Genomic DNA, 23,470 nt, shown 5'->3' on the forward strand with positions numbered 1-23,470 from the left:
AGCTTATTGCCCTTGTACTCTGGAGATTTAGTGAAATGCAGGAATTGGCAATACTATGGAACTGCAAGAAGGAAACAGACAGATGAACTGATGGTTCACCATTTCTTTGCTCTGTAATTATTTTATGAAAAAATAACAGCAGCCCACCTAGCCATAAGGAAGGTGGTTTTTTTTTGGTGTCTGGAATAGAATTAGTCCCAGTAGGATGGTGAAGCCTAGTTTAACAAAGCTGTGCAATGAGACAACCCAGTATGAGAAACTAGCACAAGCTGACAGGGTATTAATTTCTGTTTGAAATTGTTGAACTCACAGCTTTTATCTGCTAATGTGCAGAAAGCCATGGTTTACATTCCTGCCAGATCTGAGAAGTACATCTGTGATCATTCCTTTCCACGTGCAGTGCCTGTGCAGAAAGAGCACTCCACCTGCTAGGAAATTCAAAACATGTAGTTCCACACAAGATTAAATTAAAATGTGCCAGGGAGAGAGACTAGGATTAAGAAAAGATGCTTTACTTTCTTCAGAACATAATTATAGGGAAACAGTTGAGAACATTCAGATTAGGTTATCAATCAGTCCCATCTTCGGACAATAAACAATGTACATGTGGTGGGCATGAGTCATCATTCTTTGCAACAGTGTCTGGAGCTCCCTACTTTGCATTACATTAAAATGTAAATGAAAAATCTTTTTTTTCTTATAATGTGAATTCATGAGAGAGGTCATTTATAGACACTACTTAGATTAGCTTAGATCTTCTCTGAGGCTCTGAGGTGCCAACCACCTGTTGGGCTCTGGAGGTGTGATGCAGAAGGAAGGAGGGGGAGAAGGGGAAGCTTTAGCCATTTTTTGAGGGCTGAGCCCTCAAATCAGTGCCTATCCTCCTCTTCCCATCTCGGGGTTGCTTCAGTCTTTGTCTTGGAGCCGCGGGTGCTGCAGCAGCGAGGAGCCGCCGGGTGCGCAGGTGAGCTGGAGGCTCTCTCTGGGAGCCAGGAGGGCTCACATCGCGCTGCTGTCCGTGTGTCCGCTGGCGTCACGCCGTATACAAGCCACATTTCCACTATTCTAAAGGCGTGCACTTCCTCCGGCGTCTAAACTCCGGCTGCACGGCCAGCCCCTGCCTAGCCCGGGCTGGTTTAGTCTCCAGTGAGACGTGGGACAAACTCTGGGGCTGTTCGCAGGCGGAGGCCGGGGTTCTCCCGGTGCTCCCTCCGTCCCTCCCGCCGGCAGCTGTGCGCGCACCTCCTTCCCGAACCGGGCAGGGCTCTTCCGTAAGGAATTTTCCTAAGGAACCCCACAGCAGGCGGGTGTTCGGCCGCGGCTCCCCGGGCAAGCCCCGCCGGAGGCACCGGAGGACGCGGAGCCCGCGCTCGGATCCCTCCGAGCCTTCTTAACAGGCTGCCGGATGGATGCTCGCAGAGTAATTTAAAACCACAGAATCGCTGTTTATTAATATAATGCTCTTAAAATTGAACGTACACTTAATCCCCGGTGCCCTCGTAACGCCTGGGAGGGAGGGCGGCGTGCGGGAAGGGGGGGGGGAAGAAGAAGAGGGGAGCGGGTCCGGGTCGTAGCCGGGCAGGGAATCAGCGCCTGGCTGGGAGCCCTGGGGAAGCCGCAGCACTGTCGCCTCCTGGTCCGGCCGCCCGCTCGCTGTTGACAGAGCCCAGTCTGCCCAAGGGAAGCCGATCCTTGTGCCCCTCAGAGCGGCACCGCACGGCTCAGCTCCGGCCGCACCCGCCCTGCCAGCGCCCCCTTCCTCATCCATCCTCCCCCCGGCTCCGGAGGGCGGGCGGCGGCCACCGCAGAGGCGGCCCGGCAGTGCAGGCAGCGCGTCCCTCCCCGGGGAGCCCCGCAGGAGGAGTAGGACAGGGAGAGGGCAGGAAGAGGGCAGGGGGAGCGCCCCGCTCCCCCGCCAGGTTTCACCTCCATCGGTGACGCCGCCAGCACCGTGTCCACCCCCGTCCCCGGAGGGCACCGCCGGGCTTTCCTGAGGTGAGTGGCCACCTCCGGGCGGCTCTGCCTGTCCCCGTGCCGGGACAGGGCTCCGCGCTGCGATGTCCCCGGCCGAACAGAACAGGAGCGCCGGCAGCGGGGAAGTTTCCGTGCGGGACAGCGGAGCCAGCGCGGCAAGAGGCGGAGCCGCCACCCCGGAGCTCCAGCTGCTGTAGAGGACGCGTGTGGGAGCAGGGAGGCACCTGGAAAGCCGGCCCAGGTGGAGCGAGAGCAGCTGGTTGGAGCGGGGGCGGGGGAAGGAAGAGAGAAGGTGGGGAAGCGGGCGGGGACAGGAGGGGATGGGGGAGTCGGGGAAGGAGGTTGCAGCAGCGGTAGCTGCTGCTGCTGCTCCTGTGCATCGGTGCCTCCTCCCCCCGCTCGCCGGCTGAAGCACCGTGCTCTGCTCTCCGAGGTCGGGGGTGCCGCCGCTGCCGTCCCCGGGCACAAGCCGGAGCCGCGCTCTCCATCGTGGACTGTCGGGAAAAGTGGCTGTGTGCGGGCAGCGACTTAGCGCAAGGTGAGGGCTGGTGTGTCTGTGTGCCTGTGCGGGTCGCGGGCTGCGCTGCTCCGTGCGCTGCCGGACATCTGCGGGCACTGTGCCCGGCTCCAGGAGCGGGGCAGAGCGCCCGGCCCGGCCCGGCCCGGGCTGTGCGGTGGCCGCCGTCGCTCCCCCGCGCAGCGCGGTGGCAGCAGCGCTCGGGAAACTTTGTGCGGTCCCCTTCGTGCGCAGGGAGCCGCGGCGAGTGCGCGCTGCGCTGCTAATCGCCCTAACCCAGCGGCTGCCTGTGTCTGTTTGGGCTCGGAATCAATGTTTATTTACAGGGCTTGGGCATTAATCACTCGTGCCGTGGAAAGCTCATTAGCGGTGACTTGTTTCCATGACGACAGGACCCCTCGGAGCCTTCGGAGTTATCTGTTTGCCTGATTTTCTCTCTTTTCATATTTGTACTAGCACCGTGTTTTGTCACCGGGGGCAAAAACAAGCAAATAAACCTTGAGTGAGTGATCCTGTAGCCCCTCTTCCGCTTTTCCTCCAAAGCTCAACGATTTCCCTAGACCTAATTGACGAAACGTGGATGTAATTAAGCAAGTGTGAGAGTTACACAAGGTTTCTGAGTACTTGTTCTGCTGCATTACCTCGTTTAGCTATAAAGCTCAAACTAAGACGTGTTCTGACTTGTCTCGTGTTCAGAGTACTCCTGAGAGGTGTTAGTGCTAAAAACTGTGATTCTGATCTTCTTGCTTGTATGCCATTTGGCAGCACAGAGCCCTTTGAGGAGATTCGTTTTGCAGTCTCTGATACGGCTGAGCGGGGAATTAGTGGTGACTTCCCCTCTAAGTTTGTCATCGCGTTGTAGTGTGACCTTGACAGGTCTCTTTAACTTCTTCCTACCCCACTGCTCTCAACAGGAGGAAATATCGCTTACTTGCACCTGTGCTCAGAGTTAATCCAGCACAACACTTTATCTAAGATGGAGTACTGTTAAAATCGAGTATACGAGTGTATTGCCCTCTGTTACGAGGAGAGAACATATATGTTAAGTTCCTTTTCCTTAATGGTAGAGGTAAAAAATCCTCCTTTTAAACTCCAATCTTTATTTAACATAGCACAATCTTGCTGGCCTTCAAAAAGGTGAACTGTTAGCATCCAGTTGTAAAGAGTGGTTCTAATGTCATTTTATGTCATAAATTTAATGTCATAACTTTCCTGGGTTAACTTCATCAGAACCAGGTAAAAATGAGAGTTTTTAGCATTCTGAAATTTGTAGGAATATCCACTGTTATAAAGAGTACACCTCCAGTGAGAAGATGCAAGAGTAAGGGAAGAAGATGCTGTGAAACTGAATGACAGTCTTGATCACTTGCCTTAGCATTGCAACCTGAGAGGGACTTAAAAGCTCTTTTTAGAGAGAATGATCAAACATACACTTTTAACTTAACTATATGTTAGGTTAAACATCTGAAATTCCCCTGCAAATTTTCATGGTTTTGCAAGATACAGTTTAATATGTAGTGCTATGTTGAAGAGCATTGGGAGTGTGTACGGAATCTTTCGCAATATTCAGTTCTGAAATACTGCCTGAGAGACGTTCAGTTGTGACTGTTTCAGATTACAGGAGTAGGAAATTATAATAGTGGGGGAACTTCTATATGAGGCATACATTCTTTCTTCTTTCTTGAAACACTCCTTCTGAGTGAATAAACTGTTATAAGTGTCTCATGTTATGAGGAGTGTGTCCTCAGCTCATTCCAGCAAAGTACTAAAACATCTGCCTCATTCCAAATGCATTGGAGTAGGCAAATCACACTTCAGGCTTTTGCTAAAATACCCTAAAGGTATTTTTACTGAAATACCCCTATGACTTGTGACCTTGAATCTTGTATTCTGTTTTTTAGCAACTCAGTAGTGAGATACCTGTCTGAAAATAATTCTTGTGATTTGAGGACCATCACCACCGCCTAGTTATCAGTGAAATAATTTTATGACAGTCCCATTAACAGAAAAAAAAGAAAGAACAGAAATCTTAGTTTTTGTCTTGTCTCCTTTGGATGTCATTGACCTAAATTTCCTTGCTGAATAACTAAATTTTTACTACTTAGTGCTATACAGTCAATACAAGTAGAGAGGAAGTGATACAGGTTTTACTTTGTGCTGTGCATCCTTTATGAAGCTCAGCCTTTTATTATTGGTGGTAGTAAGAGCAACAGATATTCCAGTTAATTTTCAGACCCTAGGTACCATGAGGGGGTAAAAAAAATTCTTAGCTTGATTTTTTAAGACTGGTAGCAGGTAGCAAGAAAGATAATTTGTAACAAGCCTTTATTACTTTTATAGATATTTTCAGACCGATAATCACTTTAGTTTGTGAGAAGATATCCGAGTATGTAAAACTGTCACTGATAAAGGGGTTTTGTTTGAGGGAGTGGGGAAAAAAGTACACAGGCATGAAGGCTAGGTCTATAAATATGGATAATAATAGTATTGGTTTGCTCTGTGTTTTGCTCAACATTATACCAAAGTAACTTGGATATAATGTATGCTGGTTTTATAAACAATAGTGATTCTAATGGTGTTCATATTCAAGATACCTCAAATTGCTCAACCAGCCTATTGCTCAAACTTTGCTGTCATGTGGAAATAGACTTAATATTCTTTGTTTCCCTGGTGCTGGAAGTCCCACACCTGGGATGAATGATACTGGACTGGGATTTAGAGGAGGTGGTTGAGTTCCTTTCTCTGTAAATGATCTACTCTGAACAAGTCATTTTATCCCACTATTTTAACTTTTTCCTATCCCCATTAATCATCATCCAGTTGCTTATTTGGAGTGTGGAGTTTTGCTGTGTGCCTATATTGTGCCTAGAAAGATCTCTGGAGAAGCAGCAAAATGTTAGTGCAGCACAATAACAAAGGGGAGCCAAGATTTTTCCCGTCTCAGTCCTAGGTCACTGGCATCTGTGCACCAGTGAGATTGTTGGAGATCAGTGTGAAGGTGGAGGAATTGCTTCCAGTGCTAGTTCCTTAACATTCATCTTGCTGAATATATTTTAGGGAAACAGATTTCAGAGAAAAAGTTCACAGGGTATGTACTCCAAGGACTTGAAAATAAAGAATGGCTCATCACTGCTTTTCCTCTTTGCTGTCAGGTTGAATGTACTGGTTTTCTGGATGGAAAAATAAGTCCATTATGAATTTAAAATAGGCATACTGGCAGCAAGGGGCTCATGAAGGGCAGAGACCAGCACTAAATATCCAAAGTGAAATTTTTAATTTTTTTCTATATTTTTAGGAGAGGGTTGAGCAGGTAAGTTTCCAGGTATACTTTCTGAGCTTATAAAATGCACAACCTCATTTGAAAGGAGTGAGTAATGGTGTTAGGAAGGTATGGGAGATGTTTCTGTTATTCCAGTTGGGAGCTCAGTAATTTCTTCATAAGCTTCTATAAAGGGTTTATACCTCAAATGGTGATGTACTTGATTTAGCTATAGGGTTTGTAGTTTGGTCTTCATTTCAAAATCATCCTAATAATCTTTCTGATAAACCAATCTTTTAGATTGAGGCATGATTGTTTTGTATGAAAGGTTTACAGATGAAAAACTGACTTTTAAAATGGTATCTCTTATATATGGTAGACTTACTTCTGCTTTTCATCAGAATTTAATGGCAAAACTTAAGATAAAACAAAAACTATATTTTTACATACCAGTGGTAATGTAAAACTCTCCTGTTTCTGTCATTTTATTATTTTAAAAAGTGAAACTTATTAAACGTGAAGATGTAAAAATGCTCCTTTCTGGCCTTTCACTTACCATATTTTTAATGAACTATGTATAATAATTTCAAAACTACTTAGGCTTTTACAGCCCATGTTTGAAACAACCCAAATAAATCTGTTTTAAAAAATGCATTCTGGAGGGATGCCTCTCCCTGTCTCTGAGGTGCCTGATTACACACATGCAAATTCACATGCTCAAACTTCCTAGCCATTTTGGAATTTTTGGACCTGGATATGTTTTCTACTTATAAAATAGAGATGTCAGCTCAAATTTCTTAGAAATTCAAGTTCTTCCCATACCGGTATCGCTCAGTGTTGGATTCAGCAGCACCTCAGCCATGGCTGCCTTTTACCTTCAGCTGCCTGGATGGGCTGGCAGGGGGAAGGAGCCAAGGAGCGGATTTGGGATTTTCTCTAGGGGTAAGGCAGGGAGAGGCCTCCCCTCTGCGTGTGCTGGAGCCCTCCTGCTTCTCCTGTGGGAGTCTCTTGATTTGTAGGCTGACCTTCCCACACTAATGAAGCTTAGCAGGCCCTTCCAGTTTTCTCACTTTATGCCAAGATGTCTGATGTTGCAGACAGGGAGTCTGTTCCTGCTCTGTTTGGAGGCAAGGACAGAATTCTCACCGATTTCCATAGGAACAAGATGTATTCCTAAACATACTTCAGTAGCTAGAAAGAAACTTCCTAATAAAGAACCAGGTTCGTGTAACACAGAACACAAAGCATTGTTCTGAGCTTCACTTCAGAGCTCTTAGCAGTAACATGTCTGCAGACCAAGCACTGCAAACAGCAAATCTCAGGGCATTCCTTGGAGCACTGTAAAGGATTATTCGCTCTCATTCAGCCCAGAGAAACAACTGAGGCTTCAGCATGTTACTGATAAAATCTTGTTTATTCTAATGGATGCCATTTTGAGCCCCTTAGGTCATATCAGGAGTGTGGAATTCAAGGAGCAGCGAGGTGTGATGTAGTAGCTGTTGTACAAAAGATTTTCTACGTCAAGCAGAGCAGTGGGATTTCAATTTACCTGAACAAGCAAAATGGCGTCTCCCACACTGATGTGGGAGACTCTTGGAAGTTACTAAGGAAAACTTTGGAATGCAATTCTGCTGCTATCATAGTCTAGCCAGACTGGTTCCTAACTAAAACTTTTCTTTCTTCTTTATTTGGATGTTATTGTTTTTAGGTAAGATGTTCCAGCCCTCCTTTTACTGACATTCTGACATACTGGCATGTATTGCTCTTTCACAGCAGTGAATCCTTTACAGTTACAGGCTTTCTCTTTAAGAGGGGTCAAAATGAATCACCTAAATCTTGTTGGAAGCAAGCGTTTCCAAATGTACCTCATAGATATTTGCAATTCTTTTCTTTCCCAAATCCATGTATTCCATTAATTTTGCTACTGGAAAGGCACTGTTCCAAATAGAGCTGTCAGGGTGCAAGGGAGTGGTGAAAAGATATAGATCAGTGCTTTTGCCATTTGTGTTGCATTCCCATACATGAGAGCCTCAGGGCTCTTTTTTCACACAATTTTCAGCTTGTGGTAGCCAGAGTATCATTTTCTCTGGTTATCTCTCATCTTGGACTGTTTTTTTTGTGTGGTGAATGTTTGCAAAAATGCTTTTTTCCCCCCTTTGGTGTCTTAACAGTACCAACATTTGTTAAATTCTTCTTTACTTAGTCCCCTGCCCAATACTTAGTACACTTATTAAAATTTAAGAAACATTTTGACTTGTAAAGCCTGTAGCATACACACTTTCCCTTATGTCACTTTCCAGGTAATTACTATTTTAACATTTGAACATAGAGACAAAAGTCTAGAGAGAGAAACTTTTCCAAGGAAATTGCATACACTTTATATTGAATGGCAAATATAAGTGTTTGATATGCATTAAAATCCAGAGTTAAGCTTGGGTTCTTTGTTCATGTCTTGTTTTTTTCAGTATGACCATTACATATGATTGGACAGAGGGCTGACAAGATAATAACCAAGCTTCCTATCAGTAAGATACAAAACATTTCTATTTCTAAAGGTACAAATATCCCAAAAAGCAGAGCTTGAACACAAGACTGCTTGAATAATTTACTTGAAAGCTGTGGCCCAAAATTTCATGGTCCTGAAGAACATTTTATCCCAAAGTGGGGAGTTGTCAAGCATGTGTAAATTGAAATAATTGAAACGGATTAATTGCTTTAATTTCTATTAATTAATTTAATTTCTAATACTGTCTAATAATTTATTTTCTATCTTGTCATGAAAACAATACATTCATTCTTCTAACATTCATATTGTCAGTTAAAATCCCCTTATAGATCAGTGGTGAAGGAGCACTGACCTGAATAAAACACTGGTGCAGTATCTGGCATCTTGAGAGACAGACAGTATCACAGATAGACAGGGCAGGAATATAAAAGTCATGGCAGGAATCAGTGAGTGGCTGCTCTCAGTACCGAAACCATCCTTCAGAGGCAAGTTCAGTATAATGCTGATTACCCTGTTTAATTGTGTGGAGTTCTGAGAGTAATTTGTTGTGATTTTACTGCAAAGTGTTGTGATGTGGCAACATTTTGTTGATTAAGATATTGCTGGAAATTCATTTTGAGATACTATTGGCGGGGATTTAGAAACCTGGACCCCAGCCAGGAAGTGAACAATCACTGGAGCCAGCTCTACAAGGAGATTCTTTACACACACGTTGGAGATTTTTTAATTATTACTTTGTGTTGCAGCCCCTCTCATCCCTGTTTGGGCAAGTGTGTGAATTCTTGTGGGAAATTATGTCAGGGGCTGGCAGAGGGATTGCTGTAATGCAGGGACACAGGCCAGAGCAGTGGCACTGAGCAACATCCTGTCCCCCAGCCCCTTCAGGGCAGGTGGCGAATGGAAAGAGTCCCATGGCCTTGGTGATCTTCTCCCCTGTGGGTTTTGATAAGCAGTTCCACTGCTGGAAGAGCAGCAGAGTGCACAAATCACTGTGCTCACCTCTGCTGCAAAGATCAGGCCCTGTAACTCTTCTTCCCATTTCTCTTCTTCCTTTTCACTGTTCATCTCCCAGCTAGGGTCAGTCAAAGGCAGCTCCTTGAAACTCCTGAGGGTTTACCTCAGAAACAAATTTTACATAAGAAACCAGCTCATGTTGTACATTGCTGGTGATGATTGCTTTTTAGGAGCCTCACACATAGGACTATATTGTTAAATTACAAGCTTGTCTTGCAACAATTTGCTTTTATTTTGGAGCAGAAGGGGACAAGTGAAGAATTACTGAACAAATTTCAAATACTTCTTTAATATGAAATAACTGTTTTCAAGACAGGTATTCTACTTTTGCAAGTCCATGGGCAAATTCTTATTTATTTGAATGGGAGCAGGGTCCCATGTACCTGAGGGCTGCTACTGTGAAAGTAAACCCTTGCTGAGTCCTCTCTGCTTGAATTGGGATGCACTCCTGGACAGTAAGCTAAACAAAACAATGAGAAATTAACGAGGAAGGGAATTGGCAGCAATGGTACTACTTTTGCATTTCTGCTCTTTATCACTGGGGCCATGGTTTCATTGCAGCCACAAGACATGGTGGGAATACAGTCATGGATGGCTACATTCCTTCTAGGAAAGCTAGGGCAGCAAGGCAAGGTGGTGGAGCTGCTGTTTATGTGAGAGAGCAGCTGGAATGTGTTGGGCTTTGCCAAGAGCTTATGGGTGTGTGAGGGTGACAGAGCACTGGAACTAGCTTTACAGAGAGTCTTTGCAGTCTCCTTTTCTGAAGAGTTTCCAAACCCAACTGGATGCAGTCCTGTGGAACTCGTTGCAGGTGACCCTTGAGCAGGGTGATTGGGCTGGATGATCTCCAGATGTCCCTGCCAGCCCCATCCACTCCCTGTTTCTGTGATTAGATTTCCACGCTTTTGTGCCATGCACTTCGTTAGTTCAGTCTTTGTTAGACAGTCTCCTCTTTCTCATAGTAACATGTTAACAGCAGGGAAAGTTCTATCCATCATTAGTCATTTAAGCCCTAAGGCCAGAATCTGAAGTTTGCTGGTTTTTTTTTTCCTATAATCTATTGGACAAGAGAGAAGTAAATATGGATCTACATACATGCATAGCTGTTGGGAGAGGGAAAAAGTTAGTGACCAACTGGAAAATGGCGTGCTGTACGAGGAGGCAGGGTCCTTCCTCCCCACCCCCTGTTCATGGGTTATGCCAGTTATAGTTATGATGCCAGCTGCAGGTGGCAATGACGTAAGCAGGCGGAAATGACATGCCGAGCTGGAAAATATAAAAAGCTGAATCACCCCTTAATAAACGCCATTTGCCATCCACCACATTGGTGTCTGTGAGCAGTGGTCCGAGCAGGCTTGAGGTAGTTGCCGTGTCGTTCCTGAACCAGGTCGCCTAGCTGGTTTTACGGCAACACATAGCTCTCCTTAAATTAATTTGTATCACGTGTTCATTTTGTGCTTCTCTATTGGTTTGCTCTCTCTGTGATTAGAGTTGCAAGAAGGTTAATGCTGATGGCAAACTTTGGTTCAGTTTTTAACCTTTATTGCTATCCCCTAACTCCACTTCTCCCTAAACCTTTTGAGTATGGACTGCAGTGGGAAATTTTCAGTAGCATGAACATGAGTTCTAGTGACTGAGAACTATTAAGAATACAATTTATTCCTTTGTGTTGAAGCTAAGTAACATTGCTCCAAACTTACTACAGAGATGGAAATGAAATACAGAGTGAACATGCTCACAAGGCTTCACAGTTTGAAACATTTAAGGCATTATTTTTCTCTTTTGATCACTGAAATGTATTCCAGTAGTGTTAAACCAATGGTAATTATGGAGCAACCTTAGAGCCTCAAGCCAGAGCTCCTGCCATGGTTTTCAGGAGCAGCCTGTACTGTGTCTGTGCCATAGAAAGCCCCAGTCATAGCTCTTGGTGCCAGTTGTTTTTCAAGGAAAGATAAAAGAGGAACAATATTCTCAAGGAAGTCAACACTTTTCTTAAGCAGGATGTGTTTATGTTGCTGTGTTATGTTACTATGTTTTTTGATAATTAGGCACAGAAAGAAAGCATTGTTTTTGCTACCTCCTGCATATTACAACAAACAGTTAAAAACCCTGTATGAAATCAATAATGCAAATGAAACTGTAGTGCAATCACTCACCATGATCAAAGCTAAAGTTTCTTCTTAGTTTCTGAATTTGTTCTGCCTTCCCTGTTCTGCGTTGTCTGCCCTGTATCCTTTCTTGGGGGGGGCTTGGGCAGGCAAATGGAAATCTTGTAATTTGCTTTAGTTACCAGGCTTGGGACTGACTGTTTTGCAGTTTACTGCTGGCATGGGCTGGCTGCCCAGCAGCTGCCAACAAACTTCCAAATGAGCCAGGCTTCTATCTTAGAAGTATTTGTTGGAGTCTTCTTCCTCTTCATGTCTTCCATGGGAAGTGGTGCTGGGGCTGGTAGCAATGATTTTGTTTCAGGCAGTACTGATCAGAACTTGGAAAATAATTTTCCTGTTCCATGAGCCTAATTCCTCTTTCCTTTGCCTTTTCCTTTCTTTTTCCTTTCTGCCTGGCATGAAGTAAATGTTCTGGTGTTTTAGTTTCAAGCATCAAAACTAAACAAATATTTAGCCCATTTAAACATTAATTTCTTTGCTAATTTTCTTCCAATTCGGCTGCCAAAAAAGCAAAAAAGCCTGTCAGTTGCATAACCCTTATGGAGAATTTGTATCTGGCACAGAGTGGCCCTCCACAAGAACATGTTTTCTTCTGTGAATTGAGATGCTAAGCACAGATACGATCAATTTGTTTCCACAGCCATCATCATCACAAGCCCTCAGAAATCCTATGCTCTTGGACAAGAGCATTTTCCATGATTGAACAGCCACAGACTTAGAGTTTGAAGAATTTAGGAAACCACTAAAAGAACCCCAAAGCTTTGTTGAAGGGAGTAGATTACCTGTGTCCTTTTCTTGAAAACAAAGCTGAGACATGGTCCTCAAGGAATTTAGTATTTTCAGTTCTTAAGCCCATAATGGCTCTTCTTATGATAGAATCACAATTTTTTAAATCCTCTTTCAGTAAGTGTAAAGAGTATTTAGTGATAAATACCTCTTGGGTTATAAGGTGAAATTATCTTGCATGTTGTTTCTGTATCCAAGCTGAATGCAATCCATCAGAATTATGGTTTTAGTCATTTGGGGATGCAGGAAGAAGGATGTAACCAAAATTGAGTCTTCTAGCTATGAGTAGCAAAGCAGACCCAGTAAAGCAAGCAGCATGCTCTACTGCTTGCTACTGCTAGCAAATGTAATGATACACCAAAAACAGTCACTCAGCAAGTATTCATAGTAAGGATTCAAAAATACAGAGCCTGTATTTTGAGGTACTAAATTACAATGGATGTAATGGGAATTAATTGGCATGTCAGTTTCTCTGGTCTTCCTTCCCCTGTGAATGGGATCTGGGATTTCCAGCAAGGCTAAGCAGAAAGCCCAATGCCTTAAAATACGTAAACCAGCACCTAAACCTGAAGTTTGTTCCATCACAAGAGTGAATGATCTCTGCAAATGTATTGATATGAGTAGTTAGGAGCAGTTCTGGCACATCAGAAGGATGAAATAATGTTTGAAGAACATACTGTTCTAAGACAGAAGTAGTAAAGTGCCACTTGAAATTTAAAAAAATAAATTCTTCTTCATGGTCTGTCTGATTTAGTGGTGTGATGTGGCAGCTTTTAGTCAAAGCTGAAGGTCATCAGAACACAAACCCTTTGTTGATTTGCACCATATAAAGCACAGTGCAACAGAAAGTAAATCTATCAAAACACAAGTGATGAGCAGGATGCAGTAAGGCATAAATATCTATACAATATTAGGTTCTTTAAAAAGAAAAGAAAATTCTGTTTCATTGTGACAGCAAAAGGGAATAGCTGCGTTCCTATAAACAATTTCATGACTGGTGTGACTCTTGGGTTGGGCACATGACCCAGGAGAAGGGTGAAGGAGTGAATGTTCAGGTCAGTTAAGCATCCTTCTAGCTTGTTACTATTGCCTGGGCTGGGTATTTGTGGAGGAAGGCCAGTCCTCGGAAGGGCTTCCACCTTGGAGATCTGTTCCCTGGGATAAAACAAAATTACTTAGTCATGGTGACTAAGCTGTGGACTCCTTCCTGCTTCAGCACCCCATGTTATCTCCTTGTAAACTATTGGTCATTTTATCCCTGTCTTAAACCATTGGTCCTTTTCCCAATTCTCCCCTTCCTATAAAACCCCAGCTTTTTCCCAGTTCAGGGGAAGGCTGTCACTGGCCTCCTTTGCTGAAGCCTGCCCATAAAGGACTCTGTGGAATGCTACACGGCCTCCCGTCTCTCGTCCCTGCGTCAGCTGGGGTAACCCATGAGCTGAGCTGATCACTACAAGAGCTGAAATCACATCTAAAAGAGCTAATCACTTGAAGCCTCAGGCTGAGCTCATAGGGGTTACCCCCAGCTGGAAACTGCCTGAGACCCCTGGACGGCTATTCCTTGCAGGACCCCTATCCGGGAAGTCTGTGGCGGCAGCTGGGGATTGGACAGACCCCCCAGAACCAACCACCAACAGGTTATTTTATTATCTAAGTATGGGGAAATCGTATTTCTCCAGTTATACCCTCTCAGCTTCTGGCTGGCCGTCTCACAGGCACGTTCTGTCTGGCAGCAGAGTCACAGTTTTGTGTTTAATAGCTACTGGTGGAAGTTTTTATCCATAGAATTTTCCTAATTGTTCTTGAAAGATAAGCAAGCTTCTGTCATAAAGAGAACTGTGTGGGAAAACCACCTCCTTTTGTTGTTTTTCAGAGTGCTATCTGATAATTCTTGTATTATGTGAAGTGATGCAGGATTGCTGTCTATTCAGGTTGTCAATGCTGCTTGTAAATTTTTGTAGACTTTTATCAAATTCCTTCCCAGCTGAGTCTTCCTAGTCATTTCAAATGCTTTACATACAGAAAACATTTTGCAGCTCTTACTATCTTCGTCATGCCTGATCCCTTTCCAGCTCTAGAGGTGTAGAAAAATCATAGCATGGTATAATGAGCTTTTCTTTCCCCCCCCGCCTTTTTTTTTTCCCTCATCAGCTTCTGAAATTCTATCTGCTACTGAGTACTAAATCACTATCAGCATAGAATTGATGTGCATAATTTCATTATAGCTTTCCTATCTCTATAAGATGCAGTAGCCTCCCCAGTGTTGAGAGAAAGGAATTTCCTTCCTTTACTTTGCATTTACCAGCATGAATTTCATTTACTGTTCTATCCCTCAGCTCCTCAGCGAGTCGTGGATCCTGTTAGAATAATTTCTGGGTGAAGGCAAGGAAGTGTTCTCCAAGCTGTGGATGCTTTGAGGAGGGAGTCAGCTGTAAGGGAAAGTGTGTCTTGGGACTTGTAGTTTTGAGGAATTGGAATGCCTAAATTCTCGGAAGTAAACTTGGTCAAGATATTCTGTTAACCCTGTGCAGTTCTTTGCCATCTGGCACAGAGTCTTTGAAGGACTGGATGGTCCTTCAAAAAAAAAAAACAAAAAACTTGACAGTAACAGAGGGAATATGGACTGCTTCACTAGTTTTCAGCGTCAAGTTCAGCAGTGGGACAGGAAAAGTGACACAAAAAAAAAAATACAGAGGTTGGTCTTCACTAGAAATCCCTTAACTTAGAAACAGTATCTTGATGGCAGGATGACAACTATGGTTGGGATGATCCACTGACAGCAGAGACATTGATTCCCTACATGCACTCTGATCATCAGGATTCTGTAGATGTTTGGCATTTCTCAGGTGGCAGCACTAAAGCTCTTTTCCACTGTGGCATTGTGCTGTGTTCCTTTTACAGGTCTAAAGTGTCTGTGACAGAAATGGCTCTTGGTTTTTGCTCCCTTTGTAGTGTTTTGGTCAGCAGTAGGAATTGGAATCCTTGGTGATGAAAGAAGGGACCTTCAACACAATGAGATTTCCAATGTTTATTCAGACTTCTTTAAAACTATGTGTTCTCAGGGATGCAGTAGTTGAGTTCCTCATATAAAAGATTCTTAAGATGTGTCTCCTCACCAAACAAGAAGAAAAATCTTTGAGGGTGTCAAATCTTCCTTCTTCTATAAACCATAAGTTTTGTCCATGTGGAAACTAGCCGTGTTTTCAGTGAGCCATCAGATATTGAGGGATCTTCCCTCCTAGTGTCCTTACCTTGGCTAGAGGACAGGTAATCAGCACCTCCTTTTATATCATTAAAATATCTATGCTTTTCCTTTATTTGCTTTCTTTAATGTGAAAGTAATCTACGGACTACATTTCCTTAATGGGCACCCTAAAGGTATTCTGAGTTTCCAACAGCTTTATATGTGATCTTGTGCTGTCTTTAGGTTCAGAGAATACATGGAGTCATTTCTCTCTCCAGGTTTTTCCTGCACATACTCTTTTTACATATTTGGTTGGTTCATTTCAGTCAGTATCTAAGTTCTACCTCCTTTTGAGCTGTAGCGGCATTCGCTCTCTGCTTGTACAATTTATTCTAACAGCTGCATGACAAAAAACCCTCTGCTCTGTGTCTTAAGGCACGGACTGCTGAGTGCTTGAACTTTTGAGGTCTGTTCTGTTATCATGGTAATATGGTCCTTAGACCCTGGGTTAGCAATTTGATATATTGCAGGAATGGCCTGGCTAGTGAACAACCAGTTAATCTCAGTGGGGGGTAATTCCTCCTCCACTATGTGCTATACCTTTCTCAGTTCATTTACTGGAGCATTTTATTCTGTATTCTGCCATGGCAAAAGCAAAGCGCTCTTGAACCTCAGTTTAACTTCTTTCTGTGAAGTGCTTTTTCTTTAAGTCTGTAGGCCATGATTTGGCTAACTATGCTGACTTGGGTATGCCAAACACAAATGTAATAAGCAGCCTGTTTAATTTCAGGCTGATAGTCTTATCTTCTCCTAAAACCTTGTACGTAACTCTGAAGTAAAATACTTTTGAATTAATTCTCCTACTGACATGGTTCTCAGCCATGTTATGTAAGCTCTGGTTCTTACATGCTCTTGTTAAGCAAAGTAATCCTCTTGCAGTCCCTGCATCTGTCCTTCACATGGCAGGAAGTTATTGTGCTCTCAATTTGCCAGAGGTCCATGGGCAACTTTCAGCATCAGATTTCTTTTGCTTGTAACAGTCTGGGTTCTTTGCAGTTTGCATAGTTGCTGTCAACTGTGTATAGTTGGATTTTTGTCACTTGGCACATCCTCATTTCCTCAAGAACGTTCAAGGCTGCATCTTCCAGTGGTCTTTCTGTGCTTCCCTGGTCTCTTGTCAGTGCAGTATTCCTTATTTACCTCTAATGATGAGGCCAACCCATAGTTGGCCACGTCTGCCACATTTTACTATAACACAATCAACTGCTGGCAGAAATAAGGTTTCCTAAAGCTATCTCACCCTTAACTGGTGCCAGTGCTAAGTAGATGAGATGTGACTCTTCGGATTTGATGTTTTCATGCACAATGGAGTCCTCTCCACCCAGTGAAGCCAACAGCACCTTCTTTGTCTTCCAAATGGAGATATTCATATTGCTTTGCATGTGGAAAGCCCCTCTCCACTGAACTGAGTATAGATACAGTTCTATGTGCTGCAGGAAGTTTCTAAAGATAGGTGAGTGGTGTCCCAGGAATGTCGGAATATCTGCTGGAGTTCTGCTTAGATACCCTTAATTCACCCCTCTTCTACAAGAGTCATTGTGTGGACAGCAGGTTCCTTGTCCTGGTGTAATTTTGGTGTGGTTTGGTTAGCTTTGTTTCTCTTCCTAGAATACCATTCTGTGCTTGATTTTGGAAGTGAAGCATGGGACACAGCAGTCTGTATCCCAGAGCTGGGCCTTTCCCAGGGCTGTGTCTAGAGATGGGAAACAAGAGTGACCACATGTGATCGATCCATCAGCATGGGCCAGTAGACGGCTCCCCTTTAGGTAATGTGAGCTTATCCAGAGGTCTTGTTCCTACCATCTCTCTTATTACTTATTACTGCCAATTATTGGAGAAATACTCAGCCCATCCTTTTGATGAAGCTGATCTTGGCCAAGGAAAGAAAATGAGACAACAGAGCTCTAACACACAGAAAACTCAAGCCTTGTGTATTCACTGCTGCCTAACAATAGCAAGCTGACATTTTGAATGAGGCCCTTCGCAGATATGTGCAGCATTGTTTAACTAGTAATTCATTAAGTATATTAATAGTTTGTTTCTTTAAGTTTCTTAAGATCTGTAACTTGTTGATTGGTCATGGTTGTTTAACCTTTGAATTCTCTGGAGTTGAGAGACTGGGGAGAGGGGATATATTGGTAAAAATCACACAGAGGTGCCTGTTGTGTAGTACCAATTGAACAGACGTGGGCTAAAACAAAGCAGACATCAATTGTTTGGATCCAAGACTCTGGGCAACAAAACAGACACTGTTCCGAGTGATCAAGGAATTCTTTCCAAGCCATTTGTAAAACAACTTTGAACATTTCTCAACTACAAAGTATTACAAAGATGATTACTATGGAAATAAAAAATACTACCCTTCCTCCTGTTTTCAGTTACGTTCTCCCTTAGCTACATTGAGTCTTCAAATAATTGGAACAGGCTTTGATTTTTCATCCTGCATGAGTAGTTTTAGTTGTTAAGTGCATTTAGGACAGAAGACTCTTCAACCATGGCAGTGTACAAAATACCTGTCCCATACCTGGCAGTCCAGTTATCAGTAGTAAGTGCTAATGTTTAGAAAAATATACTTAGGTAAAAAACATGTGAAATGCTGTTTTGTTACTCAAAGGCAGATACTTGTTCAATTGTACTCCAGCCTGTGTTTTGCATAAATTTGCTTCCTGTGTGCAGCATTTTTTTCATTCCTGCACCCTTATCGTTGCTATGCAGCTTTCTCAGTTGTTGATCCATCTTCCCACTCCTCATTTTTATTAATAACCTATCTTTTATTAGAGTCTTGCATCCATTTATAGACTGTGCTGTGATTCAGCATAGTTAATAGGTGATTTTTTACTGAAAGTCAGTAAAAGGGCTTTTGGAATAGCTTTTAAAACATATTGTAGTAGATTTGAAAATAAGATTTGTCACGTTTAATGTCTTGAGACAATGTAGCTTAATCCAGGCAGATTGCAGAAAATCCAGCTATTAAGTAGAGAAATTATATGGTATTTAAAGTTTTCACTGAACGTGAAGTGGGTATTGTGGTAATGAAAATCATTGCTTTCCTGATCTTTCAGTGTTCAGGACTGCACAAGGTTGTGACTCATCTTTTTTCTAAACCTGCTCCTTCTTCAAATACACAAAAAAATCCAGAAAACAGGTGATCTTAGTCTGTTCTTTTGAGGATCTCTCACTCAAAAAACCCAAAAGTCCTATTATATCATACCTCATATATGTGCCACATATATAATATATTATAGATGAGCTATTAATAATGTTTCATATTTATCACATATATTGTATATATATCACATACTGTATTTGCCATGACTAATTATATAATATTTTTTAAAACATACTGTTGTATCTAAGATGTCATGTGATACATGTCGCACGTACCAAATCCTATGTATCACACTTATCCTGTGTCACATTTATCACATATTATCACATCCTTTTCAATCATTTTTGCACAAACAAGTGAGGGCAGTTAAAGTAGAAAAGTCTAAAATGCCATTTCCATTTTAGTGTGAAGTACAGTGGAGGAAGAAACTTCTGTAATTCAGTTAAAACCAGGAATGTTTCAAAATCTTAGGAATCAGTTTCTGTTCCCAGGTGTTGCTTCCATGAAGTCCTCTATCTTTGCCCAATACAGAATCTTTCTGGGTTGACCAAAAGGACTACCACAGCAATGACCTTGCAAAATCCAAAGGGTGAAAGTCAAGCTGCTGTACATGGGAAGTATTTTTGTTAAGGCACTCTGAATTTCCCTGATAGTTTTTAAAACCCTTCAGAAATACTTACTGGAAAACAGAATATCCAAGAATATTTCTTGTTGCTTTCAAGGAATGCCTGAAAATACATTACCTGGAAACACTACAAAAATCTTTCAAATAACAGAGGAAATAATTTTCAGGTCACTTGTTGTCCAGAAGTAAAACTTGTGTTTGAGCACAAGTCATGCTGCTTGTAATTGCTGACAGAGTAATTTTTATCTTTAAAAAGTTTCACCTTAGGAGAGTTAGACATCAGAGCAGTCCAAATCCATTAAGAGAGGGAGGATTTTTTATTTTTTTGCATTCTGGCTCTTACTCTGCAAAGAACAGAGGGGGTTGTGTTGTTGCTCAAGGATTGCAATCCTGTGCCAGAGCTGTGCTTGTACAGGAGAGGAGAGTACGCATGCAGTGGCATGTCAGCACTGTGGTGGTTATTAGATAAATCTGTTTCACTGATTAGCACACTTCAGACCCAAATTGTTGGTTGCTTTTGGAGTGCTGAGCAGCTGGATAGAGTTTTTTTAGCCAGCACACAACTGAATAATAAAGTACCACTCCAGACTGTTGGGTACTGTCTGCAGACTGGGCTTAAGTATTTGGAAATTACCTGTGTGCACATGTTCAAATTGAATCATATTTGTAACAGTGAAGAAAATACTAATGTTTGCATCAGTAGTTATTTCTTACTGTAAAACTGCTGATTTTCCTGATGAAAAGCAGCTCTCTTTAATTATTGGATTACCTTTTTCCAGTAAGAAGGCTTTGAAGGATTTAAATACTCATTTTTGAGTTATATTATGGGTGACTTTCACTTGAAAGTGAATAAGTTTCTCATAGCACTGAGTCAGTGGGAGAATAAACATATTTATCTTCATGCGAATGAGCAATCTGAGCCATATGTTTGCATGGTAGAACAATATGAATTATACAGAATGTACAAATTTTTTATTTTCAATAAAAAATGTTATTAAATGCAAAGAAAACTTCAGTCTCGCTTTTAGCAGTAAAAATAGGTGGCATTAATATATAGATGGTGCAATATAAATACTTAATGCTTGTGATTATTTCTTCCCCTTTGGGCACAACAAAGCTCCCCAGAATGTTTTTTTATGCTCCCAATAGAAAGGCTAATTGAAATACAGTGCAACTGCTTTCCTGACTGGATAAAAGCTGGATAATCTAGGTGCTTTGTCCTGATTGTGAGACCAAAATGGAGGCTTCCACTAAAGTGTTCCTGGTGATTCTGGTCTTTGCTCCGTATGAGTAGCCTCAGAGAGCCACTGATGTGCTCCTACTTGGAGGCAGGTTTGTTCCCTTCCACGTGGAAGACAAACAACAAAAGAAACACTTTACTCAGGTTAGCTGCTACCATTTCCAAGTGGTATCACCACTGATACACTCTGAAACCTTTCCTTCTGTGGGAGATCTCCCTTTTTAAGAGCAATATTTGCTTTCAAAATCACGCTGATCACTCTCTTCCCGCGGAAATTTTGAAGATGTCTGTGGGTTGTCAGACCGATATGACTGCCCTGAGTTTTATAATTATTATTTTGTTTGCAGATGCTTTGTTTGTCCTTCACATGGACATTCTCCTGAACTGTTACACAGTTGCAATTGAGATGGTTCAATTGAAACTGCTTGTTCATCGGGCTGATATCCCAAGTCTCTTCTTAGGTGCACCTCTTCATCTTGTGTTTCAGGCATTTAGCAGCCAGTCAAAGACCTTCAAAAGTCTATGTATTGCTGGCCAATGGCGTTGTGTGGTCAGTTTTACTTGTCTGGATGCCAGACACCCATCAAGACCTTTCTATCACTGCTTCTCTTAGCTGCACAGAGGAGAGAAAAGGCTCTGGAGTTCAGATAGGAGCAGGGGGAGATCCCTCCCCCATCACTGTCATGGGAAAACCAGGGTAAACTTAGGGAAATTGATTGCATTTATGAACAGAGAACAGGATAATGAGAAGTAAAACCAGTCTTGAAAGCATCTGTCCCCCACCTCTCTCTCCTTCCCAGGATTAATCTCGATTCTTCCCCTCCCAGCAGCACAGGGAGGTGGTAATGGGGGTTAAGGGCAGTTAATCACATCTCACTCATCTCTGTACCAAATTATCGCTGTACAATAACTTTTTTGTTCTTAAATCCATGATCCCCAAGGCATTGCTGCCATCTCTGCTGGGCTCAGCCTTGACCATTGGCAGATCTGTCCTGGGCCCTGGGCTGGCACTGGCTCTGCTGGACATGGGGGAGGCTTCTGGGAGCTTCTCACAGAAGGCACCCTGTAGCCCACCCACTACCAGAACTTTGCCAGGCAAACCCAGTATCTGTATGGTGGGTGCTCACCAAGCCACTCCATCACTCCTCATCTGGACAGGGTAGAGAAAATGAGATGGAAGACAAGAGGTTGAGATAGAGCAAAAGCCAAAATTGGATGTGCACAAGCAAAGGAAAAAGCCCAAAGATTTTATTCATTATTTCTCATCAGCAAGCAACATCCAAGGGAAGCAGGGCTCCAGTGTTGCTCTGAAAGGCAAACATGGTAAATAATCAATGCTTCCCCCTTCTTTCTTTTCTTAGGTTTTGTATGAATCAATGTCACATGGTCTGGAATATCCCTTGGGTCACTGGCCTGGCTGTGTCCCCTGGTGGGACCTTACCCACCCCCAGCCCACTGCTGGGGGAATGTTGGATGCTGTGGCATCCCTGCCCAGCAGCACCAACCAAGTCACCTTTAATTGTCCTATTGGTCTTCAGTCCTGGCCAGCTTTCCTTTCTGATTGCTTTAAGAAACAATGCCTTCTGGATTTCTTGATAACTTGCTTCATCTGTTTGAAGATTCCAGGTGTTTTCATGCTAGAGAAGCAAATGGGCTCACTCTTCCATATGCAGCAGGGATTCTTAGCACACTGGGGTGTTTCAGCTCTGGTTGCCACCCCTTGACTTTCCTGAGGAAGTTACCACTTCACACAAATCTTGCTTTCTTCTCTGAGCATATTTTACATCCCTCTTCATTTGAAGAGCCCCTTTTTGACAAGGAGAGAGTTTGGAAGGCAGGCACAGCGCAGATGCCAAACCTGGTTATGAGCCTTGCTGGGAGGGGTGACATGGAATTTGGTGCCCACAATATTGCAGTTGCAAGATAAAGGCCTGATTAACTCGGAAGTGTTTCCCTAAGTGTGGTTTTTCTTGAATTCTTTTGTGATCAGTGCTGTGCTTCAAGGTTGAGTTTTCTTCTTAAACTGAGAGATACTTCTGTTCTTTAGAAGGGCCTTCCCCATTACTGTTAATTACCTTGTAATACAAGGAAGATGATTAATTGCATGACTTTCTTTGGAAATTCATTGTTCAAAATAGCCTTCAGAAGCTGCTATGCTTGGAGCTTATAAGAATGATGAAATTGCAGGTTTGCCCTTTGGTTTGGCATTTTCAGTACACAAATGAGGTAAGGACAGCAGCTGGGGGAGGAAAAAAAAGCTGTGACAGAGAAGCATGGTGTGAGATTTCTTAGCTAGGAATACATCAGGTTAAGAACAAGGCCTCCTTTTAATTGAATTTCTTACTCACTGGATGGTGTTTCTAGTTGATAAGGTTTCTGACCTAGTGTGATGTACCTTCTCAAAGAAAGCAGTATTTTTAATCTATGTGTAAATAACAGTCTACTGTGAAATATTTCCTTACTTCTTCAAATTAATTGGTGTTTCAGTATTTCATTTTCTGAGTGCTTCTTTGAAATAAGGATTATGATCCTTATCTAAGACTATTGAGTTTCTCCCATATTTCTCCCAGGACAAGCGATACAAGACTTGTCCCAAAGAGGAGGATACTGAGAAATGAAACTTTTTTGGGAAGTAGGATGCAAAAGTAGTGATACTGCAAGGGCAAATCAGCCTGTTTGTAAAGCAAGAATAAAAGAATGTTAATTTGGTCCAGCAGCACTTACTATTTATTTACAGCCAATCAGTAGAAGTTATTGAAGTAAAAGATATCCATGCTGATAAGAGCTCTGAGGAAAAGCAGACATTTATATAAATAAGTAATTTATTGCTCTGATGATTACATGAAGATTTTTCAGGAATTAATTTTTCTTTCAAAACATTTTTAGCCTTATTAGAGGAATATAGAAGAAATCTATCTCTAAGACAAACTTCTCCTCATGCCCACATATCTGGAAGTCAGTTCTGCAGGAGGAAGACTGGAATGATATGGTCTTCTAACCTACTGAACTAGAGTACAGCCACCTGATA

At 42.6% G+C, this 23,470-nt stretch overlaps 1 protein-coding gene across 5 annotated transcripts in view; it reads left to right on the forward strand.

Annotated features, from left to right (window-relative positions):
* Positions 1–1,806: 1,806 nt before the first annotated feature.
* Positions 1,807–23,470, forward strand: part of SHISAL1 (shisa like 1) — a 56,890-nt gene continuing 35,226 nt past the window's right edge. For 2 of the 5 annotated variants that reach the window (XM_086885159.1, XM_086885163.1), the window contains exons 1-2: positions 2,006–2,215; positions 2,408–2,512. The gene's annotated coding sequence lies outside the window, so the exon portion shown is untranslated. The other 3 variants (XM_086885158.1, XM_086885162.1, XM_086885161.1) reach the window with 2 other exon arrangements.

Source organism: Cyanistes caeruleus, chromosome 4 (assembly GCF_971803275.1).
Source record: "Cyanistes caeruleus chromosome 4, bCyaCae1.hap1.1, whole genome shotgun sequence".
NCBI classification, from domain to species: domain Eukaryota; kingdom Metazoa; phylum Chordata; class Aves; order Passeriformes; family Paridae; genus Cyanistes; species Cyanistes caeruleus.